Genomic DNA, 21741 nt, shown 5'->3' on the forward strand with positions numbered 1-21741 from the left:
ATGTGTGTTCCGCATTTGTGTTTTTCTGATAATAATGAAGCAGGAACCATCAGGAATAACATCGAACAAAGGTGAACTACCATGACCTCTCAGGTAAATCTAGGAATAAAATTGGCACAATCAGGAAATATGGATGTGAGGGCATTCAGCTACACAAAAACAAAAGTGCTAAAATTGCCTTTTGCTAATAATTCGAAAACGGTACATCAAAGATATGTCAAGGTTTATTTTGAAATGTACCCTTTGACCTTTCTATACATTGGGTTCCATTGGTTAGTCATTGAAATGAGCGCTGAATGTAATATTTATGTATGCACGTTTGTGTAATTTGTAGGTAGTGCAAAGAAAAATTCGACTCCGTTAAATTGGACTCTCTTGACTTTTTTGTAGTGCTATCTTACACTAGGAGACATTTTTAAGTGACAAATTTGTGACTGGTTGAAAAAAAACCTGTGTTGGATTACAGATTTTTCACAGATATTTCAACCTCTATTCAACCACTTTTTCTAAACGAATCAATTTTAGTCCTAATATTTACTGGGATCATGAGATAATGAACTTTCTTCTGATGGCAACATTTTTATCTTGATAGGAAAAAAATGGAGTAATGAGGCTGTCGATCAGGTCACCCATCTTTAAAATGAGAGGACTATTTAATAAACCTTATCAGGTTATCAGAAATTCAAATACATAAAAACTGTAAAGTCTATTTGCACGATTATGTTGTCAAGGTCAAATTGGAATACTTTTGACTGTGAATTTAATGATCACACTTGTCACATTCAGATATAATTATAGTACTAAAAGTGTCTAAGTACATTAATTCCTTAAATAATATACCTAATTAAAGTCAAACCATCATACTGTCAGTCATCCAACTCAATTTAAAAGATAGCACATGCTAATAATTTTGCATCCGCTATCATTCTTCAACTTTCTGCTTCGGGTGATGTTTGTAAAACGTAATGAAATCGCTTCATCTCAAGGATTTACGCTTTAACATATGTATATACAGTAATTTATGCAATGATACATTTTCATTGAAAAAATTGTAAAATGGAGACAGGCAAAAACTTCGCCTCAGGTGAAACATGAAAACTTGAACTCAAGTTCATCATTCGTGGTGCTTCATATTGAGGCAAACTATAACTATGACTTGTCAAATAATTCGCTATTGTAGCTGCATTTTTCAGTATTATGCGGATTTAAAAATATATTATTTTGACATTTTAGTCGGTTATTTAATATTCATTTAGGGCTTATAGAAACAGATGAAACTGTTCGACAACCAAATTATACCCTCAAGGGGAAAATCATTAAGGCTCTTAAAGTGAAAAGACACAGTTGAGTTGATATTTTTATCTAAACCGTCATTATACCAGGTGCATTATACATTATCAGCATACTCTAAACGTCATGAAATTATATAATCTCGTTCAGGGGTGGGGGCTCCATTTTCCAGAATAAATCGTGTGAGATACAATGCCAACAGCCGGTTTTATCATTAGATATTTAGCTAGAGAGCATTGTTAAAGCAATGAATTCGGGTTGCAATTAAAGACACTGCGTAGTTTGCTTTAAATACCATTCATGTTCTTAAAAGACCATTCTGTTACATTTATCATTGTTTATACATGCATTTTAAGCTCAACAATCTAAGCTATGTAATTCTGGTTTGAATGCCTAGAAAACCTAATTAAGCATGAGAAGATGAGTTATACAAAAGAAACAAAAACAAAGACTTTTTTGTCTTCGTCATTATATCAGGTTTATCCACTTAAAAGGGTATATTACTCGTTTTCTTAAGGCTGTCTTTATCTAACTATTCAGCTGTTTACAAGTTCTTATTCGCCTGCATATAAAGCTTGGCTCTTAATCTTGCCTTATAATAGAAAAATTAAATCTGGACATTTTATTCCCATTAATGTCAATAACACTGGACGCTATTTCTTTGGCTGGCTGTTAACGCTTCACTGTATACCACTGACCCGCTCATCATACTTTTCAAATCCAAACATTGAAAACCTAAGTCAAACATTTTAGCTTCAGTGATTGTCTTTCATGTTACATTTAATCGAGAAACCAGCTGGTCTATTATATCGAAGATTTATTTGCAAGAACGCCCAATCTGCAATCGCTGCCAGCTGTCACATTTGTATAATATGCTCTATACGGCAGCTATTCAAAATATTGATATCATGCAATAAACTTTGATATTATAAGTCTGTAATTTTGCACCACCTCAGCGGAAGAAGATTCAGCTATGGATATCACTATGGAGAGCTCTGTAAATAGACAGCCTGTGGCCAACATGCGCGACACCTCAAAGTAGGGGCTTGGGCGGCAAAAACGAAGGGGCGGCAAAACGAATTTAAAAAATGGCGCAAAAAATCGAAGAAAAAGAACCTTTTCGGGCTGTTAAAGAAGGGGCATTGTTTCTTCTTCAGCCCCCCGGGGTGGGCGGCCACGGTACGCCACTCCAAAGAGGACACCTGTTTTAAATCGAATGTGTTCCTGTTTGAATGCTAAGCCACTGGGGGAAGTCGTCAGCGCGTCAAACTGACTCTGATTATATAGCAACACTAAGCGCAACAAGGAAGCTCCAGATGATATTTAGCCAAACTCTTCGCTACTCGTGTACACTGTCATCGCCCTATTTCTTAAACAGTAGACACCTGAGAGATTAAGCTCACATACGTGTCTATGTACCGGGTATTCCTAGAATGGACCTTCCTGGCTCAATCGGTGAGATTTCAAGTTGTACTTTATTAAAGTTGCCTAGCTAAATAACCTAATATAATCAATGGTGTGAGGTTCCGCCAAGGAAATCCACACCGAAATAAGACCTGAGCTTTGAGTAATCATAGTGATGTTATATGAGTGCTTCAGTACAGAGAAAGCGCCACAGTTTATCACGAAAAAAAAACCCCAAAAACAACAAACACGTTAGACATTGAATAGGTGGACGACTGCATGATTGAGAATTACTACAATAATTGCCGAGTTTTCAAATAAATACATCCAGAACATTTTTATACCAAAAGAAGTTCATTTTTTATTCATCATTGTTATCATTAAACATACTTCTTACGATTGAGTTTGCTCTATGGTAGTTGTTATTAATTGGTATGCGTGAATTTTAAGAGTAAGCAGTCAGCCTCGGAGAAATTAACGCACAGTTCCCACAAAATACCCTCAAAGTAACGGATACGGATTTCATTCAGTCTTCCCTTATTTCAATTCTCGCTTCTCTCAGTTTCTTTCCAAGAGAGTTAGTTGCCAAAACCATTTATCAATATTGCACACACAAACATTGAGCTGTCAGGTAAAAGAAGACAAACAAATATCACATGTCTCTCAGGGGCAGATTTATCAATGACATAACACAGGTTATAAACAATAAATTACCAGTGCATGTAGCATTCAGACAACAGGCTACAACCTGTCTTTGTATGCCCTTAACTTGTTTTATTATTTTGGACAATGTCTGTGTGGATTTGCTTTCCTTGTCTTTTGAGAGTATGTTTAAAGAAAAAGATAACAATATGTTGAATCAAAGACATAACTTCATAGTACACAAAGTGTAGGTATGATGTGGCAAAGCTCATATAGATTTGCACAACATTTATTAGTATGGAGTAACATTCTACTGTCAACGCACTTTTGAGTAAACGGTAGAGAGCAAGAATCGTAAACCTTACAAAAAGGGTAAAATAGCCATGCTAAATTTAGATAAAAGTATAATTTGATTTCGTGACGATAGATGTAGAATATAATTAGCTATATTCAGGTTTAGATTTTTGGAAAACTATTAAATATTTTAATGATTAAATTGAAAGCGTCGTTTATCAAGCTTGTGTAAAAAGTGTGATATGTTAACGGCAGTGATCGTACAAGAAAGTCAATAAACAAAGCAGGCACAGATCCCTAGCGCCGTCAGCGTTAACTTGGGTGTAAAATAAAGAATTCCCGGATGTAGCAAGGGTTATAGAGTTTCTCAAATGCGTATCAGATTGCAGATATCAAGTTTTCTAGTTATTTCCTTTCATACCACAGATCTTATCGTGTCGTGCATGTTGGCAGAATATGCTTATATAATGCTAGTTTATAATCTGTGCTACAGTGAGCAATAATTTTAAAGAAACATTAAATCCGTCATTATATAGCGGAGCGTGTTTCTTATGAAAATTGCCAATAATCATTGCATGCATTGATGAATATCCTTCGGGAAAGTGAGAGGTTTTGATTTCTTAATTTCACAATTTGTCAAAGTACAAACTAACATTATTTTCATTTATTCAATACTTTCTGAGTATTTGAAGTGATAATAATAATAAATCCAAATGGAGTTTGAATTACACATTTATTATTACACAAAAACAAATTTGGTTCAAGTCGTTGAACTATTACACGAATGCTCTTTATATGATTTTATTCTATGCAAAAGACTTCTCTCCTAATTTTCAGAGACCAGAGGAAATTGTCTATAATGAATATTTAAATACCTAACATAGGAACATAACTCATTGCCCATTGACTCCATGCGGTGTTGACATATTTGTATATAATGTATGTCACGTAGCCAGCAATACATTCTAGGAAGGGAAACTAGTCTGCCGTACATATATTGGAATTGACAGAACATAATAAATCAGCATTTAATCCAAAGTGAGCTATTTGTTTTGTTTTTACCCTTTATGGAACCTTATCGTAACATTTGAGCTATATTAGGGGAGTAAAGATACATACATGTATGAATGTATGTATGTTCCTTCGATGCTTTCATTGAGGAAAGTTACAACACAAAAGTATACACTCCCCTTGACTTGCTCCCCTTGTGCGGATTTGATAGCAGAATCCGTGTCTTCTGGATTGGGTCACCCGGCCATTTTCATCACCGTTTCCGGGGGATTGAAGCAACTTGGCTTCCCAACACGTGTTGTCAAGGCTGTTGCCAAGTATGCCTCTGTCAGTGCCATGATTGGGATCAACATCATTTGGAGACTGTGAAACAGGCTCACCAAAGTCAATTAATTCACCCTGTTCATTACCATGTTGTTTGTATTTATTCATGTGGTCCAAAACGTATTTCTTCATTTTTGAATAACAATGTCGTATATGATGATTTGAAAGTTAAATTAACTTTTAACTCAAAAATATAAGATATAACTGCACTATTCACCGGTAATATGGGTCAGAGTTTGACCACAAAATATTATGTAAAAATATTATATCAAAGTAAACAGTTGATAAAACCGTAGATAAACAGTCAACGTGAACATTCCACTTGAACACACTGCTGTTTATTCGTATGAAGATTTGCAGACGTTCCCTTGATAACAAAATGGTCTTAAAAGAAACGGTGCTCAATGGGACCTGGTTGGGCTATTACTGATCAATCACCTACTACCTCTGGAAAGAATGTCTGTATAGAACATGTAAACACGAAAAACAAGAATTACATTAATGCAAACACAATATAAAATATTTTGCCATTTATAGTTATAATATAAATTAAAAAGCAATTTCTTGCACTAAATCATTGATATCAAAAGCAAATTCAACTATGGATATCGTTATGGAGAGCTCTGTAAATAGACAGCCTGTGGCCAAAAAGGACCACTGTTTGCACTAAATCAAAGTAGAACCCGCTACATATGCAAAATGGAATAGTACATGAAAATGTTTGATTTACAAATTATTATAACATCAATATTTCGTTTCAAAATATTTCGATTTCTGAAAAACATCTTTTGTAACCATTGTAACAAGATATTGAGTTATGATGCTATTTTACAAATTTGACAACATTCCATAAAAGGTTCTCCAAACTCTTCTAAAATTTTTGATAAGTTGTCCATTTGAAAAGCTACCCTACTAACTCGTTAAATAGAGCAATTATGGCTGCGTGACCTCTCTACTGTTAGGAGAACTTACATCTTCCGAACCATATAGTAATTTCTTTTATAGACGATAAAGTCCTTGTAATTAGGTATTCACAACGTGCCATCTAAGGCCTTGTGGTCCATTAGGAATTCTCTTCATATGTCCGTAACAGTAAAGTATATCGACTCGTACTTGTCGCCATTCCTATACGAAAATAGTAAAGTATATGAACAAGGACACCTCTTGAATCCGAAGATATGAAACGGGTGGAACGTTGACTTGGAGCTTTATTGAAGGCTCAGATATGTTACGACAAGTGTTGTATTTGTATTTGATATCCGCACAATCTATTCTCACGTAAACAATGTCATTGTATAGCAAAAATTAAAATACAAATGTACAAAATATAAAACGTTAAAAGTTTGTTTTTGTGTATAATAATATACATCATATTGCGGGGGCCGGAGGACACGTCCCCCTGAGGATTTTTATGAGGAACTGCCTTGCCCTCAAAAATCCTAAAATATAAACATATTTGTCTTGCACTAAACACCGTGTTCGCGCGCACTGGCCAATCAAAATTGAAATTTTTCGCCCGCTTCTGCATGTATAATATAAAATCTTGCTCAATATGATATACTTATATAAAACAACTTAGAGACATGTAGGGAAAAGATTTAACCATTGCATTTAGAGGATATCAAAAGAACCTTTACAAATTATATTCGTAGTATTTTCGACTGGAAATGTTATTTACCTTTACCATCCATTCTTTAAAGTCGCGCACTGTGAAAGATTGAAAAATAATATTATATTGATAGTTTCTAAAATTGCATTATGATGTAATTAATTAATCTTTAATTCAAACACTATTTCTTTAAAATCCGCTATTTTTCTTTGGCTTTCGGGGTGTGTGCAAATATAATGGATCTTAAGGATTTACGGTTTGAAACCCTGCGCACTAATTTATGGAATGATATATTTTCATTGAAAAAATTTGTAAAATAGAGACACAAACTTCGCTCTTGGTCATGAATAATCAACATGGATGTTAAATTGACGTTGTACTGATTAGTGCGAGGTCATCAGCATACAAACATATAAAAGTATGCAATCTAGGGCTGTTGTCGAGTAGAATTTTCAGTGTCGACAATATCGGCTTATCTCAAGATCCGACGTCGGCAAGTTGTCGACAAAGCAATACATCAATAAAGTCCAAATATTAAGTTCAGAGACCACGCTATGCGTCGTTTATTTATATCAAAATATTACTATTAACTACACGTAATCAAATATGTATCTTACCATTGTATATATTGTGCTCAATTATTACTTTTTTTATAATTGAGAAGTTATTTCATGGTAAATTATGGTAATCCTAAGCTTATCTCTAATACTTTTTAATGACTAGTATTTGTCGCCAATTAGTCCACGCTTGTCGTCAATCAGGAAAATTGCTTTGTTTACAATATTGTCGACAACAGCCCTATATTGCAATCTACCATTCTGAACCATTTATTTTAACACTCTAAAACCTGTTGAGCCCAACATTGATTAATGTGAAAGGGAGACGGCTGTCGTAGTAGGAAATGATTTCTCATAAAATAAATCAACATTTAGAATGTCAAATACATTTACCAGGGTTGTAGACAAATAATTCGCTATTTTAAGCAGAGTGAAAAAGATATTCGTTTGACATTATAGTTTTTTACTAAATATAAATTAAAGACACAGACAAAATCTTCGACAACCCACCTATACTATGAAGGGGATATCATTAAAATGAACAGAAACAATTGAGTTGATATTTATATTCTAAACGTCATTATACCAGGTGCATTATGCATTATAGCACATACTCTAAACGTTATTAAATTACATAATCTCGTTCAGGGGGCGGGAGCTGCATGTTCCAGAATAGATTGTATGAAAAACAATGCCGTCAGCCGGTTTAATCATTAAATATTTAGTTAGAGAGCATCATTAAAGCATTGAATTCAAGGTTGACAGACATTGAGTATTATTTGCCTTAAATACGATTCATGTTCTTAAAAGATCATTCTGTTACATTTATACATGCGTTGTAAGCTTAGCAACTAACGCTTTTTGACCAAATCCATGTAATTCTGCTGCGGTTCCATAGAAAACAAAATCAGACATGGGAGATATACCAAAAGAAATAAAACGAAACTACGTCATTGTTTCATGCTTACCTAAAATAACTTGCTTAACTAAAATAGGTACGTATTACTCGTTTTCCTAATTCACTGTCTGTCTTTGTCTAACTTTTCAACTACTCTACAGCTTTCAAAATAATACTCATTTAATCTGATTCTTGTTTACAAGTTCTTACTCGCCTGTATATAAGCTTGGCTCTCTTATTCTTGTCGTATAGTAGATAAATTAGATTTTATTCACATTTACGTCAGTTGTCTCGGCCAATAATAACCCTGGACGCTATTTCTTTGGCTGTCTGTGAACTTTGGAGCGCTTAAGTGTACCAGTGACCCGCTCAATCCAAACATTGAAAACCTAAGTCAAACATTTTAGCTTCAGTGGTTGTCTTTCATGTTACATTCAATCGAGAAACCAGCTGGTCTATTATATCGAAGGTTTATTGCAAGAACGCCCAATCTGCAATCGCTGCCTGCTGTCACATTTGTATAATATGCAATAAAAAATTGCCAAATGTGTATACGACAGCTATTCAAAATATTGATATCCTGCAATAAAACATTGATATTATAAGTCTGTAATTTTGCACCACCTCTGCGGAAGAAGATTTAACTATGGATATAGTTATGGAGAGCTCTGTAAATAGACAGCCTGTGGCCAAAGAGGACACCTGCTTGCATTAAAGTAGAACCCGCTACATTTGTGTAAGCCTCCTGTTTGAATGCTAACCCACTGGGGGAAGTCGCCAGCGCGTCAAACTGACTCTGTTTATACAGCAACACTAAGCGCAAGAAGGAAGCTCAGATATTTGGTCAAACTCTTGGCTACCCGTGTATGCGGTCATCGCCCTATTTCTTAAACAGTAGACACCTGAGAGATTAAACTCACATACGTGTCTAAGTACCGAGTGTTCCTAGAATGCACCTTACTGGTTCAATCGGAGATGTGCAAGTTGTACTTTATTAAAGTTGCCTAGCTAATAACCTAATATAATCAATGGTGTGAGGTTCCGCCAAGGAAATCCACACCGAAATAAGACCTGAGCTTTGAGTAATCATAGTGATGTTATATGAGTGCTTCAGTATAGAGAAAGAACCACAGTTTGTCAAGAAAGAAAAAAAACACATCAGACATTGAATAAGTGGACGTCTGCATGATTGAGAATTACTACAATAATTTCCGAGTTTTCAAGTACATATTTCGATACATCCAGAACATTTTATACCAAAAAATAATTCATTTTTGTTCATCATTGTCATCATTAAACATACTTCTTACGATTAAGTTTGCTCTACGGTAGTTGTTATTAATTGGTATGCGTGAATTTTAAGAGTAAGCAGTCAGCCTCGGAGAAATTAACGCTCAGTTCCAACAAAATACCCTCAAAGTAACGGATACGGATTTCATTCAGTCTTCCCTTAATTCCAATTCTCGCTTCTCTCATTTTCTGTCCAAGAGAATTAGTTGCCAAAACCATTTATCAATATTGCACACACAAACATTGAGCTGTCAGGTAAAAGAAGACAAACAAATATCACATGTCTCTCAAGGGGAGATGTATCAATGACATAACACAGGTTAACAATAAATTACCAGTGCATGTAGCATTCAGACAACAGGCTGCAACCCTTCCTTTTATGCCTTTAGCTTGTTTTATTATATTGGACATTGTCTGTGTGAATTTGCTTTCCTTATCTTTTGTGAGTCTGTTTAAAGAAAAACATAATAGTATGTTGAATCAAAGATGTCTTGACATAACTTCATAGTACACAAAATGTGGTTATGATGTGGCAAAGCTCATATAGATTTGCACAACATTTATTAGTATGGGGAAACATTCTACTGTCAACGCACTTTTGAGGGCGAAATAGACATACTATTTTACAGCTAAATTTGCATAAATTGCTTTCGTAACGATAGATGTAGAATCAAATATAATAATTATTAAATATTTTAATGATTAACTTGAAAGCGTCGTTCATCAAACTTAAGTGTAAAAAGTGTGATATGTTAACGGCAGTGATCGTACAAGAAAGTCAATAAACAAAGCAGACACATATCCCTAGCGCCGTCAGCGTTAACTTGGGTGTAAAATAAAGAATTCCCGGATGTAGCTAGGGTTATAGAGTTTCTCGAATGCGTATCAGATTGCAGATATCAAGTTTTCTAGTTATTTCCTTTCATGCCACAGATCCTATCGTGTCATGCATGTTGGCAGACTATGCTTATATAATGCTAGTTTATAATCTGTGCTACAGTGCACAATAATTTTAAAGAAACATTAAATCCGTCATTATATAGCGGAGCGTGTTTCTTATAAAAATGCCGATAATCTTTGCATGCAATGATGAATCTCCTTCGGGAAAGTCAGAGGTTTTGATTTCTTAATTTCCAATTTGTCGTAGTACAAACTAACATTATTTTTCATTTATTCATTACGATCTGAGTATTTGAATTCATAATAATACATTGCGTCAAATAAATCCAATTGAAGTTTGAATTACACATTTATTATTATGCAAACACAAATTGGGCTCTTATTTTAAGTCGCTGAACTAACACACGAATGCTCTTTATATTATTTTATTCTATTCAAAAGTTTTCTCTCCTAATTTTCAGAGACCAGAGGAAATTATCTATAATGATTATTCAAATAGGTAACACATGAACATAGCTCATTGCCCATTGGCTCCTTGCGATGCTGACATATTTGTATATAATGTGTGTCACGTAGCCAGCAATACATTCTAGGAAGGGAAGCTAGTCTGCCATACCTATACTGGAATTGACAGCACAAAATAAATACGCAATTCTCATCCAAGTTGAATCATTTGTTTTGTTGTTACCCTTATTGTTGTGAACCTTATCGTAACATTTGACGTGATTGTATAATATTTGAGCTATATTAGGGGAATAAAGATACGTGTATGTATGTCCTTTCGATGCTTTCATTGAGGATAGTTACAACACAAAGTAACTTGCCCACCTTGTGCGGATTTGATTACAAAATCCGTGTCTTCGTGATTGGGTCACTCGGCCATGTTCATCACCATTTTAAGCAACTTGGCGTCCCCATACGTGTTGCTAAGGATGTTGCCAAGTACGCCTCTGTCGGTGCCATGATTGGGACCAACATCATTTGGAGAATGGAGAGGTTTTTGTTTATTATTTGCATGTGATGATTTGAAAGGTAAATTAACTGTTAACTAAAAAATAACTTTGGCGACATTGTCCTAATTTTGCTAATCGGGTTATATAATGCTAAATGTTAAGATTAGTTGTATACGGGAGTAATTGCACTGGATATTGTCCATGCCCAGAAGCCCCATGTTAGAATAATTTCATTTGGCAATTTTCTTCGAAGCATTACTGAATAAAGTAGAATTAAAGTAGTGATTTTGCTCTGAGTTTACTGTCTTGTTTGCTTCTGAGTTCAATTTCATCTTGCCTTCAATTTTTGACTTGAGTTTGTTTTTAAACTACAGCATGTAGTTCTTGTTATTTACTTTATATTTTGTTGTCTGTCCCTAAAGAAGAGCAGTTTATATGCTCGAAACGTCAGGGTTTTTTCTGTTTAATTTTGTTTGTCTGCTATGTGCACAGTGATTTTCATCATTTCCCGTGCACTTTTGTACTGTTTTCCTGACAATTTTGTGGGCTCTGGAATTGGCCATTTTTGCATGTCTTTGTGCCTACACTTATTGTTTGGCTTATCGTGTCTGTTTATATGCATAGTGATTTTTATCACGTGTTCTAGTGCACCTTTGTATTCCTATTGATCCTTGTTGTTTTTGCAGGTTTAGCACTTCTGTGGGCCTTGGAACTGGTAATATTTGCCTATCGAACTTTGCCTACTTCTTATGCCTACATTTGCTGTTTTTGTCCCCCTGCATACTGTCTAGTCTGTATTTTACTTATTTCCCCACATCAAGTTGGTGTACCTTGCTCTTTTTCTTCAGAATAAGTAGCAAAAAAAACCAAAAAAAAACCGATGTCAGTTATTTAGACTAATATTATATCAGTGTAGTCAAGTTCAGGTGGGTTGGTGTTTATCGTGCCCACGAGGTCAAAATAGATTAGGTTAATTGATGGCATTTAAACTTATAATTGTAATTGTAAAATATATACATGCGAAGCATAAGCACACTTCTGTTATTTAAACTATGCGATGTTGTTTCTTGTTTGATGTTTGAGATGTTGATTACCATGATTACGAGTTGCATGGATTAAATATCTCATTTCATAATTTTTACCTTTTACTTTTTATCACCTAAATATATTCCAAAGAGCTATATAAGCCGTACACGTATAATACGCACCATACAAATGCGGTAGCAGTGCAGGTTCCCTACCCGGAAGCCCAGTAGAGAATCATTATGTTGCATTTTGACATGTTAACCGGGTAAAAACGGTGAATATATTCATCTGGAAATAACTAGATATTTTTAAAACATCGTATTCTGTTTTTGTTGGGGTGGGTTGCAGTATCACACATCTTCACACAATTGTTTAATGCTGCAAGTTTTCAACTAAGTGCGAAGCCTTTTCATGACATGAAGCCATACTTAGGATATACGTTATCATGGTTATACAACCGTAATTTAAGCATATAAACACTAATGAAAAATGGATCTTAAGATATTACTGCAGAGTTTGACCATAAATTATTATGTACTTGATAAAACCGTAGATAAACAGTCAACGTGAACACTCTTCTTAAACACACTGCAGTTTATTCGTGCGAAGATTTGCAGACGTTCGCTTGATAGAATGGCATTAAAAGAAACGGTGCTCTGTGGGACTTGGTTGGGCTATTATTGATCAATCACCTACTCCCTCTGGAAAGAATGTCTGTAATAGAACATGTACAAACGAAAAGCAAGAATTACATTAATGCAAACACAATAATTATAAAATAGGCGGGATTTTGTCATTTATGGTTAGAATATAAATTAAATAACAATATCTTGCACTAAAACATTGATATTATAAGAATATTCAACTATGGATATCGTTATGGAGAGCTCTGTAAATAGACAGCCTGTGGCCAAAGAGGACACCTGTTTGCACTAAATCGAAGTAGAACCCGCTTCATATGCAAAATGGAATAGTACATGAAAATGTTTGATTGACAAATTATTATAACATCAATAGTTCGTTTCAATATATCTGGATTTCTGATAAAACATCTTTTCTAACCATTGTAACAAGATATTTGAGTTATGATGCTATTTTACAAATCTGACAACATTCCAAAAAAGGTTCTCCAAACTCTTCTGAAAATATTGATAAGTTGTCCATTTGAAAAGCTGTCCTACTAACTCGTTAAATAGAGCAATTATGGCTGCGTGACCTCTCTACTGTTAGGAGAACTTACATCTTCCGAACCATATAGTAATTTCTTTTATAGACGATAAAGTCCTTGCAAAGAAATACAAGGTAATTAGGTATTCACAACGTGCCATCTAAGGCCTTGTGGTCCATTAGGAATTCTCTTCATATGTCCGTAACAGTAAAGTATATGGACTCGTACTTGTCGCCATTCCTTTACGAAAATAGTTAAGTATATGAACAAGGACACCTCTTGAATTCCGAAGATATGAAACGGGTGAAACGTTGACTTAGAGCTTTATTGAAGGCTCAGATATGTTACGACAGTGTTGTATTTGTATTTGGTAACCGCACAATCTTTTCTCACGTAACCAATGTCATTGTATAGCAAAGATTAAAATACAAATGTATACTATATTCAACGTTAAAAGCTTCTTTTTTTTTGTGATAATATACATCATTTTGCGGAGGCCGGAGGACACGTCCCCCTGAGGTTTTTTATGGGGAACTGCCTTGCCCTCAAAAATCCTAAAATAAAAACATATTTTTGGCTCATATGGTCTGAAATTTAAATTTTTCGCGCGCTTCTGCCGCTACTGATGTATAATATAAAATCTTGCTCAATGTGATATACTTATATAAAACAACTTAGAGGCATGTAGGGAAAAGATTTAACCATTGCATTTAGAGGATATCAAGAGAACCTTTACACAGTATATTCGTAGTATTTTCGACTGGAAATTTTATTTACCTTTACCATCCATTCTTTAAAATCGCGCACTGTGAAAGATTAAAAAATAATATTATATTAATAGTTTCTAAAATTGCATTATGATATATAATTAATTAATCTTAAATTAATCTTTTAAATCCGCTATTTTTCTTTGGCTTTCTGGATGTGTACAAAATATAATGGATCTTAAGGATTTACGGTTTGAAACCCTGTGCACTAATTTATGGAATGATATGTTTTCATTGAAAACATGTGTAAAATAGAGACACAAACTTCGCCCTTGGTCATGAATAATCAGCATAGATGTTAAATTGACGTTGTACGCCAAACACAGTATCGCTGATTAGTGCGAGGTCATCAGCATACAAACCTATAAAAGTATGCAATCTAGGGCTGTTGTCGAGTAGAATTTTCAGTGTCGACAATATCGGCTTATCTCACGATCCGACGTCGGCAAGTTGTCGACAAAGCAATACATCAATAAAGTCCAAATATTAAGTTCAGAGACCACGCTATGCATCATTTATTTACATCAAAATGTTACTGTTAACTACACGTAATCAAATATGTATCTTACCATTGTATATATTGTGCTCAATTATTCCTTTTTTTTATAATTAAGAAGTAATTTCATGGTAAATTATGGTATTCCTAAGCTTATCTCTAATACTGTTTAGTGACTAGTATTTGTCGACAATTAGTCCACGCTTGTCGTCAATCAGGAACATTGCTTTGTTTACAATATTGTCGACAAAGGCCTTGTCGACAACAGCCCTCAATTACAATTGAGAATTCTGAACCAGTTATTTTAACACTCTGCAACCTGTTGAGCCCAACATTGATTAATGTGAAAGGGAGACGGCTGTAGAAGTAGGAAAGAACTTCCCACAAAATAAATCAAAATTTAGAATGTCAAATATATTTACCAGGGTTGTAAACAAATAATTCGCTATTTTTATCAGACATGGGAGATATACCTAAAGAAATAAAAACAAAAACTACGTCATTGTTTCATGCTTCCCACTAAAATAGGTACGTATTATTCGTTTTCTTAATTCACTGTCTGTCTTTGTCTAACTTTTCAACTACTCTACAGCTTTCAAAATAATACTCATTTAATCTGATTCTTGTTTACAAGTTCTTACTCGCCTGTATATAAGCTTGGCTCTCTTATTCTTGTCGTATAGTAGATAAATTAAATGTGGACGTTTTATTCCCATTTACGTCAGTTGTCTCGGCCAACAATAACACTGGACGCTATTTCTTTGGCTGTCTGTGAACTTTGGAGCGCTTAAGTGTACCAGTGACCCGCTCATCTTACTTTGCAAATCCAAACATTGAAAACCTAAGTCAAACATTTTAGCTTCAGTGGTTGTCTTTCATGTTACATTCAATCGAGAAACCAGCTGGTCTATTATATTGAAGGTTTATTGCAAGAACGCCCAATCTGCAATCGCTGCCTGCTGTCACATTTGTATAATATGCAATAAAAAATTGTCAAATGTCTGTACGGCAGCTATTCAAAATATTGATATCCTGCAATAAAACATTGATATTATAAGTCTGTAATTTTGCACCACCTCTGCGGAAGAAGATTTAACTATGGATATCGTTATGGAGAGCTCTGTAAATAGACAGTCTGTGGCCAAAGAGGACACCTGCTTGCATTAAAGTAGAACCTGCTACATTTGTGTAAGCCTCCTGTTTGAATGCTAACCCACTGGGGGAAGTCGCCAGCGCGTCAAACTGACTCTGTTTATACAGCAACACTAAGCGCAAGAAGGAAGCTCAGATATTTGGTCAAACTCTTGGCTACCCGTGTATACGGTCATCGCCCTATTTCTTAAACAGTAGACACCTGAGAGATTAAACTCACATACGTGTCTAAGTACCGAGTGTTCCTAGAATGCACCTTACTGGTTCAATCGGAGATGTGCAAGTTGTACTTTATTAAAGTTGCCTAGCTAATAACCTAATATAATCAATGGTGTGAGGTTCCGCCAAGGAAATCCACACCGAAATAAGACCTGAGCTTTAAGTAATCATAGTGATGTTATATGAGTGCTTCAGTACAGAGAAAGAGCCCCAGTTTGTCAAGAAAGAAATAAAAAACACATTAGACATTGAATGGGTGGACGACTGCATGATTGAATTACTACAATAATTGCCGAGTTTTCAAGTAAATATTTCGATACATCCAGAAATTTTATACCAAAAGAAATTCATTTTTGTTCATCATTGTCATAATTAAACATACTTCTTACGATTAAGTTTGCTCTACGGTAGTTGTTATTAATTGGTATGCGTGAATTTTAAGAGTAAGCAGTCAGCCTCGGAGAACTTAACGCACAGTTCCCACAAAATACCCTCAAAGTAACGGATACGGATTTCATTCAGTCTTCCCTTATTCCAATTCTCGCTTCTCTCATTTTCTGTCCAAGAGAATTAGTTGCCAAAACCATTTATCAATATTGCACACACAAACATTGAGCTGTCAGGTAAAAGAAGACAAACAAATATCACATGTCTCTCAAGGGGAGATGTATCAATGACATAACACAGGTTAACAATAAATTACCAGTGCATGTAACATTCAGACAACAGGCTGCAACCTGTCCTTTTATGCCTTTAGCTTGTTTTATTATATTGGACATTGTCTGTGTGAATTTGCTTTCTTTATCTTTTGTGAGTCTGTTTAAAGAAAAACATAATTGTATGATGAATCAAAGATGTCTTGACATAACTTCATAGTACACAAATGTGGTTATGATGTGGCAAAGATTATATATAAGGAGAAACATTCTACTGTCAACGCACTTTTGAAGAGCGAAATAGCCATACTATTTAACGCTATACGAGGGTTGGTCAATAATATCCCGCAACCATTATTTATCTCCGCTCTTGCATGACTTAGGTGATTGTTACTTACGGTCAATAAAGTTTGTACCTTTGTCTTTCAAAACACATAACTATTAGTATTAGAGTACCTTTGATTACGTAATCTCATTTGCATAAAGTCATTGCTATATGTACACTGAAAATTGTCAACATTGGCGGTAAAATTTGAATTGTAGTTGAGGAACATGTAATAAAAAGAAGCAGAAGTAAGGACCAAAGCAGTTTACAAGCCTTATTTTTGGTATGAGATAATCTAAGGCTATTCAATTGATAATTGTGAAAGAAGAAATGAATCCGCCAACAGATGAAGGAAGGGACCGTCTCAGAACTTCACCAAAAAATAGGCCTTAATGACAAACAAATGGTGTGAAAATCGTGAGAAAAGAGCCCACAAGGTAGAAGCGAGAATCCAAATTATCTCCAAAATGAAACAAAAACAAATATGATTATTTGTAGTTCAACAATCTTTTCTCACGTAATCTCATTGTATGTAAAAGATTAAAATACTGATTTACTATAGTCTTGCTTTGATATGACTACAGCATATGGTATGAGAGATCATAGTCAGAACAATAGAAATTGTTGCAATAAAAATAGAAATATGCGCATGCGTTGATGGTATGCATGATTAAAAGTACCAAAAATGTATGAAAAAAAGTAAATTTTATCAAAAAAGCGCTAAAAATATGACTTATACAAGGTTTGCGGACCAGTAACTGTGTGAGTGAATTGCTGTACTAAGTCTTATGCTCAAATTAGACATACCTTTCGAAATTCAAATTTCGTATTCAATCCAGAGCCTCTCTATGGTGTGCTACTTTGATTACAAAAACATGACCTTTTGAAAACAAAGGGTTCATTAAGAAAGAAATGTTTGTAATTTCACCACAGGGACCTCCTTTTTAATAATCAGTAGATACCCAATCGAACCAGGTACAATTTGTTAAATTTTGTCATCGATTAATCTTTCTATCTCTTGTTATGCAAAGAACAATGGGTGATAAAACCCACTCAAAATTGGAGATATTCAACATGATCCCTTATCAGTGTATTTGTATTTTATCTTTAATACAAATGGTATAGGTCTAAAAAGAGTACAGCATCATTTCTATGTTACCGGTCTATAAAGTCGCAAAAACCGCGCCAGATTCCATACTTTTATTCTTGAGATATTTAGAATTATGTAACAATACTTCAATTTGACGCGAGATTTTCTTGACTATTTTTCACCATAAATCAGGCAGTGCCCATACGCTATTGTGTTTATGCTAATGTCATTACGTAATCAAATATTCAACATCGCTGATGCATATTTGTTTTGAAAGACGAAAGTACAAACTTGTATTTAGCGTAAGTAACAGTCATCCAAGTCATGCATGAGCGGAGATATACCATAGTTGCGGGAACTTATTGACCAGCCCTCGTAGATTTGCACAACATTTATTAGTATGGAGTAACATTCTACTGTCAACGCACTTTTGAGGGCGAAATAGACATACTATTTTACAGCTAAATGTGCATAAATTGCTTTCGTAACGATAGATGATGTAGAATCAAATATAATAATTATATATAGATATATTCAGGTAGATTTTTGGAACACTATTGAATATTTTAATGATTAATTTGCAAGCGTCGTTCATCAAACTTGAGTGTAAAAAGTGTGATATGTTAACGGCAGTGATCGTACAAGAAAGTCAATAAACAAAGCAGACACATATCCCTAGCGCCGTCAGCGTTAACTCGGGTGTAAAATAAAGAATTCCCGGATGTAGCAAGTGTTATAGAGTTTCTCGAATGCGTATCAGATTGCAGATATCAAGTTTTCTAGTTATTTCCTTTCATACACAGATCTTATCGTGTCGTGTATGTTGGCAGACTATGCTTATATAATGCTAGTTTATAATCTGTGCTACAGTGAGCAATAATTTTAAAGAAACATTAAATCCGTCATTATAGCGGAGCGTGTTTCTTATAAAAATGCCAATAATCATTGCATGCAATGATGAATCTCCTTCGGGAAAGTCAGAGGTTTTGATTTCTTAATTTCACAATTTGTCGAAGTACAAACTAACATTGTTTTTCATTTATTCATTACGATCTGAGTATTTGAAGCATAATAATACATTGCGTCATATAAATCCAATTGAAGTTTGAATTAAATTTATTATTATGCAAACACAAATTGGGCTCTAATTTTAAGTCGCTGAACTAACACACGAATGCTCTTTATATTATTTTATTCTATTCAAAATTCTTCTCTCCTAATTTTAAGAGACCAGAGGATATTGTCTATAATGAATATTTAAATACGTAACATAGGAACATAGCTCATTGCCCATTGGCTCCTTACGATATTGACATATTTGTATATAATGTGTGTCACGTAGCCAGCAATACATTCTAGGAACGGAAGCTAGTCTGCCATACCTATATTGGAATTGACAGCACAAAATAAATAGGCAATTTTTATCCAAGTTGAATCATTTGTTTTGTTGTTACCCTTTATGGAACCTTATCGTAACGTTTGACGTGATTGTAAACACGTGAGCTATATTAGGGTAGTAAAGATACGTGTATTTATGTCCTTTCGATGCTTTAATTGAGGATAGTTACAACACAAAGTTCCTTTGTAACTTGCTCACCTTGTGCGGATTTGCTTGCAAAATCCGTGTCTTCGTGATTGGGTCACTCGGCCATGTTCCGAACCATTTCAAGTAACTTGGCTTCCCCATACGTGTTGCTAAGGCTGTTGCCAAGTACGCCTCTGTCGGTGCCATGATTGGTACCAACATCATTTGGAGACTGCGAAAGGTTTATGTTTATTATTGAATAAGAAGTTTGTATATGATGATTTGAAAGGTAAATTAACTGTTAACTAAAAATAACTTTGGCGACATTGTCCTAATTTTGCTAATCTTGTTATATAATGCTAATTGTTAAGATTAATTGTATACGGGAGTAATTTTATTTGGCATTTTTCTTCGAAGCATTACTGAATAAAGTAGCATTAAAGTAGTGAATTTGCTGAGTTTACTGTCTGTTGTTTGCTTCTGAAATTTTTTCAATTTCAAATTTTTTAAATTACAGCATGTTGTTCTCGTTTTGCCCCCCAGTCCGCATACTGCCTAGTCTGTATTTTGCTTGTTTCCCCACATCAAGTTGGTGTACCTTGCTCTTTTTCATAAGAATATGTAGCAAAATAAAAATTTAAAAAAACCAACGATGTCAGTTATTTAGACTAAATTTATATCATTGTAATCATGTGACATGAGTGTTAGTGTTTATCGTGCCCGCAGTATCGAGGTCGCAATAGATTAGGTTAATTGATGGTATTTCAAATTTATAATTGTAAAAATATACATGCGAGACTTAAGCATACTTCTGTTATTTAAACTGTGCGGTGTTGCATGGATTATTGATAATATCTCATTTCATAATTTTTACCTTTGACTTTTTATCACCGAAATATATTCTAAAGAGGTATATAAACCATACACGTATACGCACCATACAAATGCGGTAGCAGTGCAGGTTCCCTACCCGGAAGCCCAGTATAGAATCATTATGTTGCATTTTGACATGTTAACCGGGTAAAAACGGTGAATATATACATCTGGAATAACTATATTTTTAAAACATTTTTGTTTATGTTTTGGGAGTGGGTTGCAGTATCACACATCTTCATCTTCACACAATTGTTTAATGCTGCAAGTTTTCAACTGAGTGCGAAGCCCTTTCATGACATGAAGCCATACTTAGGATATACGTTATACAACCGAAGCATATAAACACGAATTCAAAATGGATCTTAAGATATTACTGCACTATTAACCGGTAATATGGGTCAGAGTTTGACCATAAATTACTATGGATCAAAGTAAACACTTGATAAAACCGTAGATAAACTGTCAACGTGAACACTCCTCTTAAACACACTGCTGTTTATTCGTGCGAAGATTTGCAGACGTTCGCTTGATAAAATGGCATTAAAAAAACGGTGCTCGATGGGACCTGGTTGGGCTATTATTGATCAATCACCTACTCCCTCTGGAAAGAATTCTGTAATAGAACATGTACAAACGAAAAGCAGGAAATACATTAATGCAAACACAATAATTATAAAATGGGCGGGATTTTGTCATTTATGGTTAGAATATAAATTAAGTAACAATATCTTGCACTAAAACATTGATATTATAAGAAGATTCAACTATGGATATCGCTATGGAGAGCTCTGTAAATAGACAGCCTGTAGCCAAAGAGGACACCTATTTGCACTAAATCGAAGTAGAACCCGCTTCATATGCAAAATGGAATAGTACATGAAAATGTTTGATTTACAAATTATTATAACATCAATATTTCGTTTCAAAATATCTGTATTTCTGAAAAAACATCTGTTCTAACCATTGTAACAAGATATTTGAGTTATGATGCTATTTTACAAATTTGATAACATTCCAAAAAAGGTTCTCCAAACTCTTCTGAAAATTTTGATAAGTTGTCCATTTGAAAAGCTACCATACTAACTCGTTAAATAGAGCAATTATGGCTGCATGACCTCTCTACTGTTAGGAGAACTTGCGTCTTCTGAACTCTATTGTAACTTATTTTATAGACGATAAAGTCCTTGCAAAGAAATACAAGCTAATTAGGTATTCACAACGTGCCATCTAAGGCCTTGTAGTCCATTAGGAATTCTCTTCATGTGTCCG

General features: G+C 34.6%; 1 protein-coding gene across 1 annotated transcript in view; it reads left to right on the forward strand.

Moving 5' to 3' along the window:
* LOC140145936 (glutamate receptor ionotropic, NMDA 3B-like) overlaps positions 1-21741 on the forward strand; it is a 338151-nt gene that overhangs the window by 222841 nt on the left and 93569 nt on the right.

Source organism: Amphiura filiformis, chromosome 2 (genome assembly GCF_039555335.1).
Source record: "Amphiura filiformis chromosome 2, Afil_fr2py, whole genome shotgun sequence".
Taxonomy (NCBI): Eukaryota; Metazoa; Echinodermata; class Ophiuroidea; order Amphilepidida; family Amphiuridae; genus Amphiura; species Amphiura filiformis.